Genomic DNA, 20,854 nt, shown 5'->3' on the forward strand with positions numbered 1-20,854 from the left:
TTTTGTGGGAAAAATGTTGTGTGTGATTGTGGATTTGTGAGCAAAATTGGGAAACAAACTAAGATATGGTGTCTTGTTGAATAATGTGTTGTTGCCTTTCACAAAGGGATTCACAAAAAATGTGATCATATTCTTGTATGATAAAATTGGGAAGATGCGAGTTTATTTCGTGAAATTTTGATGATTGAAAATTAGATTGTTTGATCTTGAGGTTGTTACTATGACTCTCTTTTGGGGTATCTTGACCAAATTTGAAGAAGTATGCCTCAAGAAATCATTGACAAACTGTTTGATTCTCTTGAAGACATTGATAACCTTAGCATTTGCGATGATAGGTTGTGGATTTCAAGATGTAAAAAGAACAACCGATAATGATTCTTTTGTGTTGTCATTATGAAAGGTACACGTTTTTGTTGATTCTTTAATTTAAGGTAGAAATACTATTATTACCTCATCAGATGTCAAGACAAGCTTGTTAAATGAAGAACTCATGGATACTTGAAGGTTTTGGGTGATGTTTGTAAGGACACCGAGTATAACTTAGACACTATTAAAGGTCAAAGCAACATACAATCGTAAAGAAGAAAACAGGGAGCACATCACTTAACTATGGTACCAAAGGCAAGTCCTAATCGAAAGGCTCGTGTATCTCGTGTAAAAACTGCAAATGATTTTGGAGATTGTGTGTAATTTAGTGTCACCGGCCGGTTTGTGTAATTGGAATTAATGAGTGCTAAACGAGGATTTAAATTGTAATCTAATACAAGTGAGGTGATGCATAGTGTACACTTGTATGTAAGGTAATTTTAATTCGGACACAACAAAATGTAGTGGTCAAGGGGAAACACCCCTTAGGGAGGAAGGTGTCCTTCCCTCCCAACCCGCTGCAATAACATTTTTTCTTTCTTTATCTGTTCATTTTTTCTAACTCATAACATACAGAAATCTTATCTTTATCAACCCACTCAATTAAAAAAAAATACAAAACAAAGTACAAGTCTTAAAACACATGGTACAAGAGAAAAGGAGAGAAAGAAAGTAGAGAGAGAGGATAAAGCAGGTTAGTGAAACAAATTAAACAACCCATCATTTCCAACGCCCCAATCCACTGAAGAGGGAGTGGTATGTTGGAGGTATCATTAGTAATTCTATTGCTAATTAAGACTTCTAACTTTGTTGTTTTGTATTTTTTTAATCGAGTGAGTTGAGTGGTGGTGGGATGTCAAGTCCACCAAGCAAATTACATCATTTGTTTGCAAATAAAACGTAATATAATGGTAAAAAATGGTATCGATCCCCGGGGAAATAGTTGTATTCAATCACCAATGCAATCTAAAAGAACTATTGTAAATATTAACTACAATTAAACTAAAAAGGGGGGTTGTTATGATTGCTTGAAAACTAAAAGACTTGAATAACTAAAAACTTGCAATTAAGCAAGAAAGTGAGATGCTCAAATATTGGAGAGAATTGGTAAACCAAGCAATTCAACACAATGAACATTTGTGTGCTTATTATTAGGATTTAATATGAAGCTTATCATTCATCTCAAATTGGGTATAGCCATCATGAAACATGATATGCCAAGATTCCTCATAAGTTGTATGGAGGTTGGGGAAGCCCACAACACACCTTCTTAATCAAAATCAAAGATCCAAATGAAGCAATTGAACCCAATAAGTTGATTAGCCTTAAGAATGAATGAATCCCCAATCCTTAGAGGATGTCAATGCTTACACATCCATAAATGAGTTATGATTCATAAGCTGAGATGATTTTTACCATCATAAAGCTCTTGTTCTAAGTAAATTCAATGATTCAATGCTAAACCAAATAAATAAACCAACACTTGCTTATTAAAGGACCAACCTCATGATCAAACCACTAAACAAGCATAGAAAATATGAACTAGAATTATAGACTGATAGACATAAGATAAATGATAAATAAGCATAAATCCTTCAAAAACCCATAAACATTCAGAAGTTTTAGCCAAGGTCTACCAAAATAGAGAGTTTAACCACTCATGACAATAGAATAACAATCACAAAAGTCTAATTGCATAAAGAAACTGCCAGTATATTGGAAAGATGAAAAGAAATGAGTATTGAGCTCTAAAATCGCCTTCCTATGGTCTCCATTGGTGTCAAATCGAAGTGATAGCTGATAGATCCAATACCCTAAGGTAATGGCAAGCCAAATGACCAAAATGCCCAAAATTGGGCAGTTGCGCGGGTACCCGCGCAGCGAAGATTCCACCCGCACAAGTGCTGCTGGAATGCTATTGGCTCATTTTTCCTCCACTAACCATACCACTACCAAAGATTCCCTTGGTCCCTTCCATATCCCACATGATTCAAATTAACCAATCATCTTTTAGCTTCAAATATGGATGCTCCAAGCCCAAAATAACAATCCATGATTCATCTTCACAAGCCCACTTCATCCAAGTCTTTAGCCTTTTTAAGCCCAAATCTCCTTTAATGGATCCGCAAAGCCCAATAATGCATCGGAAAGCCCACTAAGCCCAACTCCAGTTAAACCGCAACCACAATTAGCTCCAAAACCCTGCAAAATTCCTCATGCAAAATAAAAAGTCCCTGATACGATCTATGGTAAAGAAAATAAAGAATATACAATGCAATACTAATAAAAAGAGCTAAAAATCTAAAATAAACTAATAAAAATAAGGAAATAAAAATAAGCTATCAAATCACCCCAAGCTTAAACCTAACTTTTCCTCAAGTTATAACAAGACTGAAATGAGCTCGGGATGAGCTAAACTAAAAAGGAAAAAGAAAGATGCCATAGAACTTGGTCAACATCAGTCAACATGGTCAAAATTAGTCCTTCATGGACCCTACACATCTTCAAAATGTTCCTCGCTTTAGAGCCATAAACCACATTCTTAACCACTTGATGGGCTAGATGTAGTCGCGGTGTGCAAGACAAAGGAAACGTAGATGCGCCCAGTGGGGGCACTTTAATTCACCAATGCAGACCATAATGCATGAAGAAAAGTCGCCTCTTCACACATGATGATTCCTACATTTGTCAGGCTAAAGTGTATAGTACGGAACAGGGTTTTGCAGCGCGGCCTTCGGGCAAACATCCGGTTTCAGAGGCTTCTCCCTTGTACTGTCCTTTACAATTTACCGTCTCATCGTCACAACCATTTCTCACCAAAAATCAAAAATAAAATAATATAATAAGAATTCTACTTAACCTAACCCTAAACCTAACAACTTAAATCTTCAATCTTGAACTTCTGTTATTTGGATTTCAGCCTCTTTATTGCTTGATATTCAGTCTTCTTATTTCTTGTAACGTCCCAAAAATCCGTACTAAAAATTTCTTTTATAAATCATTTCTAAAACCATATTCATAAAAGATATCATAAACCATAACACAATTCAGAGTATTAATTTTCAAAACATATGCTCATTATCAGAGTAAAACATCCCAGGCTGTCTAATCTATGGTGTGTGCCATGCGATCACCCCGAGCTCTTCCCTCCGCTACCAGAAGTACCTGAAACCAAAACTGAAAACCGTAAGCATGAAGCTTAGTGAGTTCCCCCAACCTACCACATACCATGCATAAACACATACTGCACATATTGGGCCACACACACTATTTCGGGCCTCGCCCGCTACTTTGGGCCCCGCCCGCTATAATGGCCCCGCTGCTCCAGGCCCCGCTTGGCTTCGAGCCCTGCTCGGTTACATATCTGTTTCACTTAGGCCTCGCCTGTCACTGGGCCTCGCCCGCTAACATGTAATAGCACATAAACATATCACAACACATAAGCTAAACATATACTAATGTATCTTGTCCCAAGGCCTCGCCTATCTTCGGCCTCGCCCCTGACCTGCTACTGATGAGTCATGGAACCCCGTCCACGCTCCTACTGATAGTGAGATATGGGCCCAGCCCACACTTACTCTTTCCCTAACTTGGGCCTCGCCCCTGCTCTGCTGCTAATGAGACGTGGAACACCGTCCACCCTCTGCTATTGGTGAGATACAGGATCTCGCCCATACTCACCACCCTACCAGGCACATACAAGTATCACACAAACAACAAGTATACTCTATCATGCAAACCATTCCTTAGGCACCCACCCTCTATCAATGGACCTTTGTCCTAAATATCATACTGGCATACAGTGCCTAGGGCTAACCCCTGGGTCTTCCTACTCATATCTACATGGGCCGACATTGTGGCCTTAGACCCATTCACACAAAGGGAAACTCACCTGGTACTGCTGAACTTGCTGGTAACCCCTCTGGATGCTGACCGACAATTCCCTGAACCGTTGCTCCACAAGCTCCCTGAGCTACCAATATGAAAACATATATCATTTAGCTTAACTGATCTCCAAAAGTCAACTATGTCAACTCTGGTCAAAGTCAACCTTCCAGGTCAACCCTACTCGCCGAGTCTGCCTACTGACTAGCCAAGTTCATTAGCTCAGAATCCTTTCATTCGCGACTCAACTCGCCAAGTCAGCCCCTGACTCGCCGAGTCTACCGATTTCCGAGTCCTGACCTGTCTAACTCACTGAGTCCCCACTCAACTCACTGATCCGAGTCTTAACTCGAAGGGTTTGGGGTTTCACGACTTGACTCGCCGAGTCCAAGAACATACTCGCCGAGTCCAAGGCAATCTTCAATAGACTCGCCGATTTGTTCTTCCAACTCGCCGAGTTCCTGCCCAACTTCATCCAACTCGCCGAGTCCACCCATGTGACTCGCCGAGTCGCTCCAGTTCTTAATCCATTCAGTGGCTTTTTGAGCCATGCAGGGGGTCCAAATCATAGATCCATACTTCCAAAGCCTATCCCTCACGTAAAGGCGTAAACTTTACGTGTAGCTAAGGAGATCTAGGCCCAAAACACTCCAAACTCGGGTTTAAGACAACCATGCTTCACCTACACCCTCAAGACTGATACTTTATGACCCTCTAGGCCAGAATACACTTAGATCTGAAGTAGAAACTTCAGATCTGGACTTCTAACTCCAATTGGCTCTAGAATATGGCATAAAAGCCCTAAATCTCATGACAAAAGGAAACTATGAGTAAATGAGTGAATGTAATGACTTCTTACCTTCCAATGCTCTGAAAGTCCACACCAACTCTGGATCCAAGGCTTCCTCTTGTACCACTATGAACTTCCTTCTCTTCCAAGCTTCAAATCACAACTCCAAGGCTAGATCTTTGATCAAAAACGGATATGGCGGCTAGGGTTCGATGTTCTGGATGAGAGGAGGTGTAAAGGAACCCTAAGGAAAAGAATGAGGTGCTTAAATAGTGCACAAAGTCCCGGATTTAGGGTTTTCCTCGTTCAGACCAGACTCGCCGAGTCCCTTTCGCCAACTCGCCGAGTCGGTTACTTAATCGATCCCTCGGATCCCGCTCCGACTAGTCGAGTTCCTCCCTGGACTCGACGAGTTGACCCTTTGACTTAGGGTTTTCTTTCCTTTCTTGGCCTTTCTAATTTTGGGTGTTACATTTCTCTCTCTTTCTCTCTCTCTATCTCTCTCTCTTTTGAAGAGAAGCCTTGAACTTGGATTCTTGTTCTTCTTTTCGTGTTACTCTTTTTTTCTTCGTTTTTCTTCTTTGTTTTTGTTGCTTTTCTTTAATCTTCTTCATTGTTTCTTTTTGTCTTCACTTTTTCCAATTTCTTCATTTTTTGTGTTTTCTTCTTGCCTTTCTTCTTTGAAGGTCTAAGGGATTTCACCATGTAACATAGCACTCCAATAGTGAAGATGGAGTAATAGATAGAGGATTAACATGAACACCTAATGATCATTGACAATGTGTCAAGATCTACTAAAAGGGTGGGGTATGACTCAAAAAATGGGTGTTACCGAAAAAACTTGGTCCCAAAAAATGTGAATTGGGGGACCCACTTCAAAGTTCATCAAGCACCTCAATGCAAGGTGTGATAAACAAAATCTATCTTACTATCTACTCTAGACCCCTACAAAAATGATGACTTATCTTAAAAAGGTGGTGAGAATCTAACTAAGTAAGGATCGGACGAGACTAGGGAGTACTAAGGGGTATTCCCCCCAAAACCAAGATGCGAGTCTTTAATGTCTTCAAAATACCTTACTGGGCTAATCTTTGTTAGCACACATCAGTTTGACAAACCACATCCCTCTGCACCTAGACCCAATCAAGCTACCTGCATCTGACCCCCACACAAGTGGTCTCAAAGTGGTTTGTGAGGCTCAAAACGTGTCCCATTTATCCAATACAATGAATTCCATATCAAGACCCGAGACCAATCTATGATTCAATACTTATGACTCGGTGCTATGGTACCTATAGGGATGAGAAGACAAGAGAGAACAAAAATACATGAAACTTAAACTAGAATGCATCTAAAAAGTATGAAAATTAGAAAAGAAAGAAACAAAATATGCAATATTTTTGAAATTTTTATGAATGACCTAAATGACTTACTCTAAATGCAACTATATACAACCTAAATGCAATCAAAAAATAAAAGATAGAGAATACCTCACCCCAAGCTTAAAATGAAGCATTGTCCTCAATGCTTAGGATGATAATAAGGAAGGATCGTACCGGGATCAAGGTGGAGGAAGCCCGCGAGGACGGTACAGAAGATACACACGGGCTGTACAATGATGTGTGGGTGGAGTTCTTAACCGCCTAAATACACATGGATGAAAGCTTGGTCGCGAAAAGGAAGCATATGAAATGACTCGAAGTTTTCTTATGAAGTTGCATATTTGCGTGGGGTACCCTCACATACTTTGCGTGGGTAAGGGGTAGTCTCTCAGATCGTTGCGTGGGTGGGGTTCCGGTCTCGCAAAACTTGCGTAGGTAGGGGATTAGCCCCGCGCGGACATCAGAATGTACGTCATGTTGGAGTAATTTTTAGCTTGAACTTGCGCGGGTAAGGCCTGGGTCGCACAACGTTTGCGCGGGTAGGGGATCATCCATGTGCGCAAATAAAATTGCAACTTGTCTTGGAGGAATTTTGGAGCTCGGATTTGCGCGACTGGGGCTGGGTCGTGCAACCTTTGTGCGGGTACCCGCGCAAGTTGCAGATTTTGACATTATTTGTAATTTTTCGCTCCACAAACTCTGATTTTCTTCCATACTTTACCAAGATCATTTCTAAACCTCAAGATGCTTATTTTTGACCAACTTCAAACCTAAAAACATCTAAACTTCAAGTGGAGATTATTTATTCACAATGCATTTATTTAACGTCTTTGCGAAGACATAGCCCCGCTTCCTTCAATCCTCATAAGTCGGAGTTTCCAATGTTACGTTGTAGAATTCTCCCATGTCAAAGCTTTCATAAAATGGTTTCAAATGGTGCCCATTCACTTTGAATATTTGATTCGTTTCCAAACTCCTAATTTCAACCGCACCATGATTAAACACTTTTATAACAATAAAAGGTCCGTGCCATCGAGATCACAATTTTCCCAGGAATAGCTTTAACCGCGAATGATAAAGAAGAACTTTTTGACCCGGAATAAAGTGTTTTTGGGTTATGTGCTTGTCATGAAATGCCTTTTTCTTCTCTTTGCACCTTTTGAACCTTTTAATTATGTTCTTCTTGACCACTTCCATCATTGGAGGATCCAATCTTCTTTGAGCTTCCCTCTTAGGCTTACAATCATCTTCCATGATTATCTTGTCTGTGCATACATTAGGGCTTATCCCGTTTATTGGCTCAATTACATCAACCCGATACAATGGAGAAATGTTGCTAGGGTGCCTCATTCCTTCAAAGATGTTGAAATGAATGGTTTCTCCATCAAACTCCATAGTTATCTTTCCTTTATGGACATCAATGATCGTATGAGCGGTATGCATGAAAGGTCTTCAAGGAGGATCATAGATGATTTGGAAGGAGTCTTCTCCTCAAGATCAATGACATAAAAATCCTCGGGAAAAACAAGTTGATTAACTTGTACTAACACATCCTCCAACACTCCTCTTGGAGACACACCTGACTTGTCCGCTTATTGAATGATTACTCCGGTTTCTTCCAAAGGTCCAACATTGAGAGATTGAAAAAACGAATATGGCATCACATTGATCGAGGACCCAAGATCTAACATGACACTTTCGACATGCAAATCACCAATGGTACAAGGGATAGCAAATATTCCCGGATCCTTGCATTTGGGAGGTAACGTCTTTTGGATAACTGCAAACACGTTTTCATTGACTTGAATCTTTTCACTTGCCTTGATATTTCTCTTCTTGGTGCAAAAATCCTTGAGGAATTTTGCATAACTTGGAATTTGCTTAATGACATCCAATAGTGGAATGTTGATTTGGACCTTGCGGAAGGTTTCAAGAAATTCCTTCTCGTCTTACTTTTTCTTCGATGAAGCCAATCGGGATGGGAAAGGTGGTGGTATGACCAATGGATTGATGTTCTTGTTGGAAGAGTCAAGTTGATCATTGGTTGGCATAATCGGGTCCTTTGGAGTAGATACAACTTTTGGAGGTTCAACAATAATAACTTCATCTTCTTCTTCTCTTGAAACTCTTTTAGGGTTGCTTTCTCCAAGTGTTTTCCCACTTCTCAAGGTTATTGCACTCACATTGGGGTTCTTCTCGGTTTGAGAAGGAAGTTTACCCCTTTTTTCAATCTTGTTGAGAACGGTGGCCAAGTCTCCAATTTGTGCTTAAATGTTGGAGAAAGTGTTCTAGGTCTCTTGTTAAAATTGGGTTTGGATTTGAGCAAGAGAAGTGACAAGTTCTTGAAGGCTCATTTGATGGTTGCCACTTGATTGGCCTTGTTGTGGAGGTTGTTGGTAATTTGGAGTGGGATGAGATGTTTGTGGATATGGAGGTTTTTGTGATGGGTATTGAGAAAATTAGGGTCTCATCATAACATGTGGTGGGTTTTGCTTTGGTGGGTATGGGTTGGTTGGGTTATTCCTCCAATTTGGGTTGTAGTTATTTTGAAAGCCCATGGGTCTTGGTTGACCTTGATATCCTCCCACTGCATTAACATCCTCCGGTTCACTACCAAGTTAGGGACACTTATCAGATTAATGCCCCATCATGGCACAAATACCACACACCATTAATTGTTGACCACTTCCCATCGCCATTTGACTTAACACATTAGTCAAATGCAAGAGCTTTGATTCCAAGTGTTGGGTATTGCTAACTTCACCAACCACTTGTGGAGAATTTCTCTTCATTTCATTTCGGGTCCCAAAGTTCTGTTGATTTTGAGAAATGGTTCCAAAAAGTGATCTTATCTCTTGGGGTGTCTTGTTGAAGATGTTACCACCACTTGAAGCGTCAATCATCCTCCGATCTTTTTCATTCATGCCCTCATAAAATTGTTGAAGAAGTAATTATCCGAGAATGTTGTGTTGAGGACAGCTTGTACACAAATTGTTGAACCGCTCCCAAAAATCATGAAAAGTCTCATTCTCCCCTTGATGAATCCCCAAAATGTCACTTCTTTGACTTGATATCTAGAGGTGGGATAAAACTTGCTATTGAAGGCTTTAAGTAACTCTTCCCATGTGTGAATGGATCCCGGTGGTAAGTTGAATAACCACTCTCTAGCTTTATCTTCCAAGGTGAGCGGGAAAGCAGTTAACTTGAAATCATCCAATGTCACATGTTCGAGGAACATACTAACACATATCATGTGAAAGGATTTCAAATGCCTTTGAGGATCTTCTCTATCCAAACCATGGAATTTGGTGAGTTGATGTGTGAAACTTGACTTCAATTCAAATCCTCGACCGTTTGATAAACAATACCAAGAGGCGTGTGAGTAACATACGTCTCCATCATTTGTCTAAGTGTCATCTATTGAGGGGGATTGGGTGGATTGGGACATTGCTGCATGTAATTGGGATATTGTTGGTATGGTGGGGATTGGTGGTTCATTTGTGGTGGATAAGGTTGGTAGTTAGGGTATTGGTAAGTTGTTGTTATGGGTACATTGGGGGTTGGTACATTGGAGGGTGTTGATAAATGGGTTGATTTCGGTAATGTACTTGTTATTGAACTTGAAAGACATTGCTTTGAGGTTGATTGATTTGGTTGAAGTTCTGGTTTTGTGGTTGATAATTGGGTTGGTTTTGAGGAGGCGCTTGATTCCAAGGTGGCATATCTATGAGAGGTTCTTGTTGTTGTTGTCTTGATTGTTGGGGTGGGGTATTGGCATCTTGATTGTTTGGGTTTGGGTTAGGATTGTGAAGTGGAGTATGATTTATGGCTATGTAGTTTTCAAACGGAATGTCTTCAACCGAATGACCAACAATTGGAGAACTCGGTTCGATGTCGGTATCACTTTGTAACATCCAAAAACTCATGACCAATTTTTTTTGTTTTTTATTAAGTAACTATAAATTTTTTTTATTGAAAACATCATCGAATCATATCATATCATGAAACCATTGTCACATGTCTCAAGCCGTATCATAAAATAGTAACAATGTAAGAGTACAATCCCATGAATCTCATAATGCGGAACCCTGTGTGTGGTGCGCTGCTACCGAGCCAACTCCTTCCCCTTCGCAGAAGAGGTACCTGAAAACAAAACTGAAACTAGAAGCACAAAGCTTAGCGAGTTCCCCCATCATACCACATACCATTCAATACATGTCTAGCCAGGCATATCTGGGTACCGGCCTTCCCTTCGATCTATTTCAACCGGATAGTTGCCTAGCATATCTGGATGCTGGCCTCCCCTTCGGTCTATTTCAACAGGATAGTTGCCTAGCATATCTGGGTGCTGCCCCCGCCTCGGTATATTTCAACCGGATACTTGCCTAGCATATCTGGGTGCTGGCTTCCCTTTCGGTCTATTTCAATCGGATATTGGGGACTATTTCACCCCTACCACTACCGCATAAAATCATAACATACTGGCGCATATAAAATAACAGATAGTGGCATACCAAATAATTATCACACAAACAATTATCTATTACGAACTCCTACTAGTGGGCCAACATTGAGGCCTTAGACCCACATCTAATGGAAGGTAACTCTCCTCGCCAAGCTGAGTATCGAAGCCCACGGGAAGTAACCTCTAACAGCTGTTCCGACAACTCCCGGCTATCAAAATCATAATAATACTTAGTCAGCATCTATAATGTTCCTTAGAGTAAAATGACCATTTTACCCATTAGTCCGAGTGGAACATTCATAAGCCCCAATTCTAGCTTATTAAGTCCAACCCTCCAATGGCCCATCAAGGACTCCCGAAGGGCCCACTAATTGCCCAATAGATGAATTGGGCCTTAACACCCAAATGGGCCCAAAAGTTTTGAGTCCTAATATATAATAATTGCAAAGGGTCCATTTCTGGCCCAAAAGGCCCAATACTCAAGTTCCAGATTTCCAAGTCTAAAATTATACCTCATAGTGGCCACGGGGCCCAAAAGTCCAGGCGCATTTTCTTAAGGCCCAAAAGCCCAAAACATTCATTCTGCATGCGTACGCACGTCGTACTTGGCATGTACGCCCAACGTATGCTGGCCTTGACCAGGACTAGGAGTTGACCCAGTACGCGCGACGTACTTGAGAGTACGCCCAACATACTGGCCAACTTCTTTGGGACTTCATTCAGGACTTAATCCGTTAAGTCTTTACGTCCAAAATGCAGATCCACGTCCTTTAACACCTTATACACCATAAAGTCACGAACTTTATGTGCTTGCATGCAAGGTTCGGGTCAAAACATGATTTTGGTCCTTTTAACAAACTTTAAGACCCAAAAACACTTTCATGGTTGTGGCTTAACCATCAAGGTCCGAGTTTTATGACTCTTAGTGCCTCTAAGAGCCCAAAAGGACAACTATTATCGTCTAAAATCATTAAGATGCAAGAAGCCTCAACAATGGAGTCCAAAAGTAACTTTAAACACCCTCATAAACAAATCTAAGAAGTTAATGGCCAAGGTTGGAACTTGATACCTAAAATAAGTCATAAATGGTGCTAATCTTCTAGATCTACAAGTTCTTGGTGGGTCCTTTCTCCTTCTTCAAGTTCCTTCCTCTTCCAAAGCACCAAAACTACATCAAATACTCTCAAATAGCTCCCAAATCACAAGAAACACACAAAAGTAGGCTAGGGTTTTCGTGAAGGCTGTATGAGGGTGAAGGTAGGCTGAACAACAGGGGTAATGTTCTTTATATAGGGAGTAGACCCTAAATTTTAGGGTTTAAGGAGCTGCACACGTATGCTGGGCGTAATCCTGGTACGCTGGGCGTACGTGGTTGGCCTACGCCCTTCATTTCCACAAGTATGCTGGGCGTACATGGCTATGTAGGCCCCGCGTACGTAGCTTCCTCAACCCACTAGCATGGCCCAAAGGTCAAAGTCCAAACCAAACCACACCACACTTCTATTAGGATGAATATTAATAATACCTGGAAAATACCGAATGCTACAAATCTTCCCCACTTGAATTAGACTTCGTTCTCGAAGTCTGTTGCCGCTGCTGAAAATAACTCGGGGTAGCGCTCTCTCATCTCATCCTCCAGCTCCCAAGTCCATTCCGAGCCTCTGCGGTGCTGCCACTACACCTTCACCAACTCTACCTCCTTGTTCCTCAGGGCCTTCGTCTTCCTATCTAAAATGGCTATCGGTCGCTCGATGTAGTTTAGGCTATCATCCACCTGAATATCCTCGAGATGTACCACTGCAGAGTAGTCTACCAAGCATTTCTGCTGCCGGGAGACGTGAAAGTTGCTGTGAATCTGACTAAGCTCGGCTGGGAGATCCAACCTATATGCCACCTTGCCCACCCGACCACAACCCTGAGCAGTCTGAAGCCTGCTCCGGACCTGCTGGATCCTCTCCGACGTCTTGATTACCACTTTGGTTCTCCTTATAATTCTCTGCCCAACCTCACCCCAGCAAATCAGGGTCCTGCACTTCTTCCCGTATAACATCTCGAAGAGAGGATGATCGATACTCGCATGATAGCTGTTGGTGTAGGAGAACTCAGCTAATGGAAGGTAGGTATCTTAGCTACCACCGAAGTCTAGAACGCATGCCCGCAGCATATCCTATAGAGTCTGGATGGTTTGCTCGCTCTTACCATCCGTATGCGGGTGAAAAGCGGTGCTAAAGTGTAGACGAGTACCCAACTCGTCGTGGAATTTCTTCAAGAATCTGGAAGTAAACCGCACATCTCTGTCAGAAATCACGGAGCCTGGCACTCCATGTAGGGACACAACCTCCCGAATTTAGATGTCGGCCAGCTTCTCGATTGATATGATCTCATGGATCGGTACGAAATGGACACTCTTGGTCAATCGATCCACGATGACCCATATGGAATCTACTCCCCGTGCGGTCCTGGGAAGTTTGGTGATGAAATCCATGCTAATATCTTCCCATTTCCACATGGGAATATGTAGCGCCTGCATTTTTCCGTGTGGCGTCTGGTGCTCGGCCTTGACCTTCCTGTAGGTCAAGCACCACTCTACATACCATGCTACATCCCGCTTCATGTAGGGCCACCAGTAATCAGGGCGAAGATCCCTATACATCTTCGTCGTCCCAGGATGAATAGAAAACCTGGATATGTGCGCCTCCTCTATCAAAACCTGACGCACACCCCCATGATAGGGAACACACACCCTACGATGCAGCGTCAACAACCCACGACCATCGTAGTTGAAGGAGGAAACCTGTCCCACAATACGCTCGCTCTTCCGATGTTCCTCCTTCATGGCCTCCAGCTGGGCCTCTCGGATCCGCTCCAGAAGCGGAGTCACCACTGTCATTCGCAAGCAAACATCTCTGATCGGGGCAGCCTTGCGGCTAAGAGCATCGACCACCACGTTGGCCTTCCCCGGGTGGTAGAGGATCTCACAATCGTAATCCTTCACCACATCTAGCCACCGATGTTGCCTCATGTTCAGATTCGGCTGGTCCATGAGGTACCTCAGACTCTTGTGATTCGTGTAAGTGGTACAACGGACCCCATAGAGGTAGTGTCGCCAAATCTTGCGGGCGAAGACAACCGCCCCCAACTCCAAATCGTGCGTTGGGTAATTCACATCGTGAGGCTTCAACTGCCTTGAAGCGTACGTGATAACATGCCCTCTCTGCATCAATACCACACCCAATCCTGAGATGGACACATCGCAATATACCATAAAATCCTCTATGCCCTCTGGCAAGGTGAGGATCGGTGCCTCGCATAGTCTCTGTCTCAATGCCTCAAACGCTGCCTGCTGTTCAGCCCCTGCGAAAAACAACAACTTTCTTTGTCAGCCGGGTCAGGGGTATGGCTATCTTGGAGAAATCCTGAATGAATCTCCAACAATAGCTCGCCAATCCCAGGAAACTCCGAATCTTAGATGGAGACTTCAGAACCTCCCATCTCATCACAACCTCTACTTTGGCCGAGTCAACCAAGATACCATTCTGGTTGACAAGGTGCCTAAGAAACTACACCTCACACAACCAAAACTCACACTTGGAGAACTTGGCGTACAAGCTCTCCCTCCTCAAGGTATCCAACACCTCTCACAAGTGCTACTCGTGTTGCTCCTGCGTCTTGGAGTAAACCAGGATGTCATCGATGAAAACTACCACATACCGATCCAACATCGGTTTGCATACACGGTTCATGAGGTCCATGAACGCGGCAGGAGCATTGGTAAGCCCGAAAGGCATCACCACGAACTCATAGTGGCCATAGCGAGTCCTGAACACAGTCTTCTGTACATCCTCTTCTTTGACCCTCATCTGATGGTAGCCTGATCGTAAATCTGTCTTGGAAAACCAAGATGCCCTCCGTAGCTGGTCGAAAAGATCACCAATCCTCGGGAGTAGATAATGGTTCTTCATTGTTACCTTGTTCAGCTCCCGGTAATCAATACACATCCGATGCGATCCATCCTTCTTCTTTATGAACAAAATCGGGGCTCCCCAGGGTGAACTGCTTAGCCAGATAAATCCTTTGTCTAACAGCTCCTGTAGTTGTGTAGACAACTCCTGCATCTTGAGAGGGACCAACCGATACGGTGCCTTGGCTTATCAGGGCTGCACCAGGGACCAGGTCGATCCTGAACTCCACCTGTCTCTCTGGAGGTATCCCAGGCAGCTCATCCGGGAATACATCCGCATACTCTCGCACCACCGGTACATCACTCACCATCGCCTTACCCGCCTCCTGGGTATCCATGACATAAGCGACATATCCGACGCAACCCTGCTGAAGGTAGCACCTAGCCCTCGCTGCTGAGCATAGGGCTAGTCCATGCTGTGGTCTCTCACCCTGAATCACTAGTTCTCCCCCACTTGGGGTCCTGACACGTACCAATTGTTTCGCATAGTCGATCACAACCCCATTAGCGCTCAACCAATCCATACCGCTGATGACCTTGTTCTCACGCAATGGTATGGGAACCAAATCTACCAGATAGCGCTCCTCGAACAGCCTCAAAACACAATTTCTGAAAACCTCCGATGCTCGAACTGATCGGTCGTCATCAATCTCGACCTCCAGAGGGCAATCCAACATGCCCGAAGACTCAGGGAACCTATTGCTAAGTGCAATAGAAACAAATGATCGGGTAGCACCTGAATCAAACAACACCTGAACTGGAATACCATTCACATGGAACGATCCTAAACAAAACACATAACATAACACATAAATATCATAAACAACATATAATGAAAGCTAGGGAGTAGGGGCTGTACAATCCTTGCTGAAGTGCCCTTTTAAGCCTTGCTGGTTGCAGTGAAAACACAACAACTCTGATGTCAGAATGGTGGGGGTAGGGGCTGTATTATCCTTGCTGAAGTGCCCCATCTTACCGCACTTGAAGCATCGAAGCATCCCGATCCCCCAATCCTGCATACTCCCTCATGCGATTTGCCGCATTTCCCACTACAGCCCCAACCCTGCTTGCCCTTCGAACCATCGTCGAATCCCTTGGGTTTCTTCCCCAAAACCCCAATCACCTGCTCAGTCTCCGCCTTCCTCTTCCGGAGGTTCTCTATATCAATATCCCTCTCCTTCGCCCTTACAATCATGGAATCTAGGGTCGGGCACGCTGAGTAGCTGACATGCTCCTGAATATCAGCCATCAACATATCATGGTAGTGGGTCTTCCGCATCACCTCGTCTCCTGCATACTGGGGGTACCAGTAAAGCCATCTCTCTGAATTTGGCGGTAATCTACACCACTATCTTAGTCGTCTGTCTCATATCAAGAAACTCCCTGGCCAGCTGTTGAAGCTCCACAACTGACACAAACTCACCCTTAAACTTGGTCACAAAGTCCGACCAGGTAATCTCCTCAACAACTGAGGCTCCCAAGGAATCCCCAACTGACTCCCACCTATCTATAGCCTTGTCCCTCAAGCATCCAAACGCATACCAGACCTTCGACCCCTCAGGGCAGAAGCTAGTCAACCGAGCAGACTCCATGTCTGCAATCCATCTCCTGGCGACAATGGGGTCCTTCACCCTGTGAAACTCTGCGCACCGCATCCCCTGAAGTCCTTAAAGGACAATGTGCGCGCCCCTGACTAGCTAGCCGCCCAATCACTCCTAAACTCCCTGGGGAGATCCTCCATCAGTTCAATAATCCCCTCCTTGATCGACCCGAAAATCACCGGGGTCGACTCAAGGATGCCTTTAGTGATCTCAGAAGCAATGAACTCACATAGTCCCTCATCAACTGGCTCGGCACCTAATCCTGAACAGGATCCTAAGCCTAATCCTGAACCTGATCCTCCTCAGTGATGCGTAACCATCACCATTCTAAAACAAACAAATAATTGTTAGGGTCATACACAACCTCAAGAGGTCTCACATACTACAAGTTTCCTGGTTCTATCTTGGACCTCCTTGACTCGAGTACAGATCCTTTGCTTTCAGTAGTATGGGCCCATACTCCTTTCCACATTTATCCGTACTTTCCTCAAGGATTGGCTTGACTTTACCAAGTCCCCTTTCTGACTTTTGCTTACTGCTCTAATCTCATCCTAAACTTACCCTAGGGTAACTTTCCGACCTACTCTCCGCCATCAGCTGCAGAAGGAATCTTTTCTACCTTTACCTAACTAGCTTGCGAATACCATTACGTATCACTAAGACCAGATAATTCTTCAAATGAAAGGTCCTATCCTACAACGGTTAGACTCAAACAGGAGCTGCGAAATAGGGCTAGACCTAACCTTCTGAAATTATTTAACCCTTGAGATGTGCAACTTAACGTATTCTTTTACTAGTTAGTTAAAGATAGCTAGAACCCATAAAAGCACAAAACAAGCAGCATTCGAGCATCGAGTAACCATACCAAACATGTCCTATTCAACAATCATATTATTGACTAATCAGTTCTAGCATGTAATTCAATAAGCGTATATAATAGGCATGTAAAGCATCTTCCTAGATCCTTAGCCCTAATCTAACATGCAGTTCTCATAAGCATATCATATTGTAACATAACATGTATGTGTATCTTGGGGAAAACTTACTTGAGCTCGGCCGGTCGCACGCATCATACACCTTATTCTCTCTCAAATCCTTTTTATTTTAATTTTAGAAAACGATTTTCTTGTAAAAGTCTTTCAAACCCTCGATTTGAGTCCAGACACCCCCGAAGGTGTGTCTGAATCCATCAAACCAAGGCTCTGATACCAACTTGTAACTTCCCCAAAATCATGACCAAAAATCTTTTTTGTTTTTAATTAAGTAACTATAAAATTGTTTATTGAAAAACATCATCGAATCATATCATATCATGAAACCGTAGTCACATGTCTCAAGCCATATCATAAAATAGTAACAATGTTAGAGTACAATCCCATGAATCTCATAATGCGGAACCCTGTGTGTGTGTGGTGAGCTGCTACCGAGCCGGCTCCTTCCCCTTCGCAGAAGAGGTACCCGAAAACAAAACTGAATCCGTAAGCACAAAGCTTAGTGAGTTCCCCCCATCATACCACATACCATACAATACATGTCCAATTAGGCATATCTGGGTGCCGGCCTCCCCTTTAGTATATTTTAACCGGATAGTTGCCTAACATATTTGGGTGCTGGCCTCCCCTTCGGTCTATTTCAACCGGATAGTTGCCTAGCATATCCGGGTGCTGGCCTCCCCCTTGGTCTATTTCAATCGGATACTGGGGACTACTTCACCCCTACCACTACCACAAAAAATCATAACATACAGGCACATATAACATAACAGATAGTGGCATACCAAATAATTATCACACATAGAATTATCTAATACGAACTCCTACTAGTGGGATGCCATTGAGGCCTTAGACCCACATCTAACGGAAGGTAACTCACCTCGCCAAGCTGAGTGTCGAGTCCCACGGGAAGTAACCTCTAACAGATGCTCCGACAACTCCCAACTATCAAAATCATAATAATACTTAGTCACAATCTATAACGCCCCTTAGAGTAAAATAACCATTTTACCCCTTGGCCCGAGTGGAACATTCAGAAGTCCCATGATATTGCCATATTTATACACATTTTAAGGCAATATTGATCTACATTTTTATAATATTTTGGTTATTTACATAGAATTATGGTACTTATAAGGATAAATCGTTATGTGCAACCAAATAGAAGTATTTTCGAAGAAAGGGACCAGAAGTAACAATATTTGGAACTTTGGGGGGCTTGAAGAAAAGAAGGATGAAAAATTCAGCAAAAACCGTGTTCACGATGTTAGTAGGAAATTTTAGAAGATAAGCATCCGAGTGAAGGAATCCTTGCCGATCACGATTATCTCGAGTTCACGACGTGAGACTTAAATTCCCACGACGTGAACGGTAAATTTGAAGATATTATAAATACCTTTGCCATTACGCGAAGAGGGAGTTTTGACTGGCTTAGAAGGGTTCCTGGAGACGAAATTCAGTGGAAAAGAAGATCTGGAAGTTGGTTTTAACACCAAGGAAGAAGAAGTTCATAAATTGGTTTATAGATTGGTACACTTAAACATGTCTTTGATTACAGTTTTTGTTTGTTTAGCTATTAGGATGTCCAGCTAAATCTAGCTGCTTCTGTTAGCTAGATGAAGCTGGAACTCATGGTTTCAATGCATTAGATTTGACTTTACTTGTTGGTAATATGCTTGTGTTGATTGATTTTACCTAGCATGCTTAAATTGAATATTTGATTGCTTTAAATTCTTGTTCTGTGTAGTTAGTGAATACAAATCTACATGAATTTGAATACCTAATAATACAATGAACACTAGTTTATTAGAGCTAAGATCAAACTAATCTTAGATGAGTAATTAAATCATTGAATTAAGTTGTCTTAGAGAACTCATATTATGACTGTAATTGTGTTTTGATTAATCAATCTTTCATGGCTCCAATCTTACTTAATAATTGATTTTGTGTTAACTATTGTGTGACCATACATAGATTTACATGAATTGATTAATAATTAGTAGATTTAGAACTGAATTGCTAATACCTCATTAATTGGTAACCAACAGTAATAGTCATAGCTAATGTATAACCATTGAGTGAAAGCGGATTCGAACTAACAGAAGTGTTTTGTTTATTGATTGAGTTTGTGTTAAAGAATTAAGTTCACCTAAACTTGCAAAATTAGATAAAAATCCTTCCTTTGCTAGTAATTAGGTTAATTTAGTAGTAGATAAATTAAATAGTCAACACCATTCCTTGTGATCGACACCCAACTTACCCAACTATTCTATAATTCGACTAGGTACACTGCCTAGGTGCATTTTAGTTAGTTAAGTTAGTTGGGTTATAAATATAAAATTAGTGGGTACTTTTGTGCACATCAAGTTTTTGGCGCCGTTGTCGGGGAGCGGCTTAGTTAATATTAGCTTGTTTGCTTTAAATTAATCGATGCTTTTTTCAGGGTAAAACCTGCAAGAAGTTACTTTTCTCTTTTATTTTTTTTTCTGCATTACAGGATTCACGATGTGAACCTTTAAGATTCACGACGTGAGTTCTGAAGTCCTTAGTTTTGTTTATTTCAGTTTGTTTTTCTTAGTTCAGTTTTACGTTTTATTTTTGTCTTATTTCAGGAGTTCATGACCAGAGGCTCTAACACACCTTTGGTGCCACCACTTGAAGATCCCGAGTCTGCAATTCACAAAAAGAAGGACAAGAGCGTGAAGGAAGATCAAACACCAAATAAGACTCCTTTACAATAATTTAAATCAGTGTTCTCAAGGAAATCAGGGAAGAAAACGGGGGAGTCAAGTTCATCTTCAAAGAACAAGAGCAAGCTTGAACACTTAGATCAAATACCCATCTAAACCGAGTCTGAATACGATACCGAGCCTGAATTTGAATTACATACAAGTGAACCCGAGAACGAGCCAAGGAACGAGACGACGAATATTGAAGAAATGCCTATGGGAGCTTACAGAAAAAGAATTCGAGATGACGTTGGTCCAGGCTTAGTACAACCTGCCATTCCTGCCACTGCCACATTCGAGCTAAAGGGACATATCCTTTCCGCACTAAAGGATATCCTATTCTATGGAAAAGATCATGAGGATGCGTTCAAGCACTTAGATGAAGTGAACGGCATTGCTGATTACTTTAATGTCCCAAATGTTAACAGAGACACCGTCTTGCTAAGGATGCTTCCCGTTACCTTTAAAGGAGCTGCAAAGGATTGGTTAAAAGCACTTCCACCTGGTACAATAACTACTTGGGCTCAAATGCCTGAGCAGTTTCTAGACCAATTATGTCCACCATCCAAGATTGGTAAACTCAAGAAGGCAATAGCCAATTTTGAGCAAAAACCGGGGGAGTTACTTTATGAAGCTTGGGAGCGTTACAAAGGGTTGTTAAGGAATTGTCCTCAACATGACCG

The 20,854-nt window shown here is 42.2% G+C and overlaps 1 non-coding gene across 1 annotated transcript; it reads right to left on the reverse strand.

The window, feature by feature from the left end:
• Positions 1–20,747: 20,747 nt before the first annotated feature.
• Positions 20,748–20,854, reverse strand: LOC145060796 (small nucleolar RNA R71). Its single transcript, XR_013686979.1, has one exon. It is a non-coding gene; the product is annotated as a small nucleolar RNA R71 (small nucleolar RNA).

The sequence above is a fragment of the Lactuca serriola genome, chromosome 6 (genome assembly GCF_051521515.1).
Source record: "Lactuca serriola cultivar US96UC23 chromosome 6, Lser_US96UC23_V15, whole genome shotgun sequence".
Classification (NCBI taxonomy): domain Eukaryota; kingdom Viridiplantae; phylum Streptophyta; class Magnoliopsida; order Asterales; family Asteraceae; genus Lactuca; species Lactuca serriola.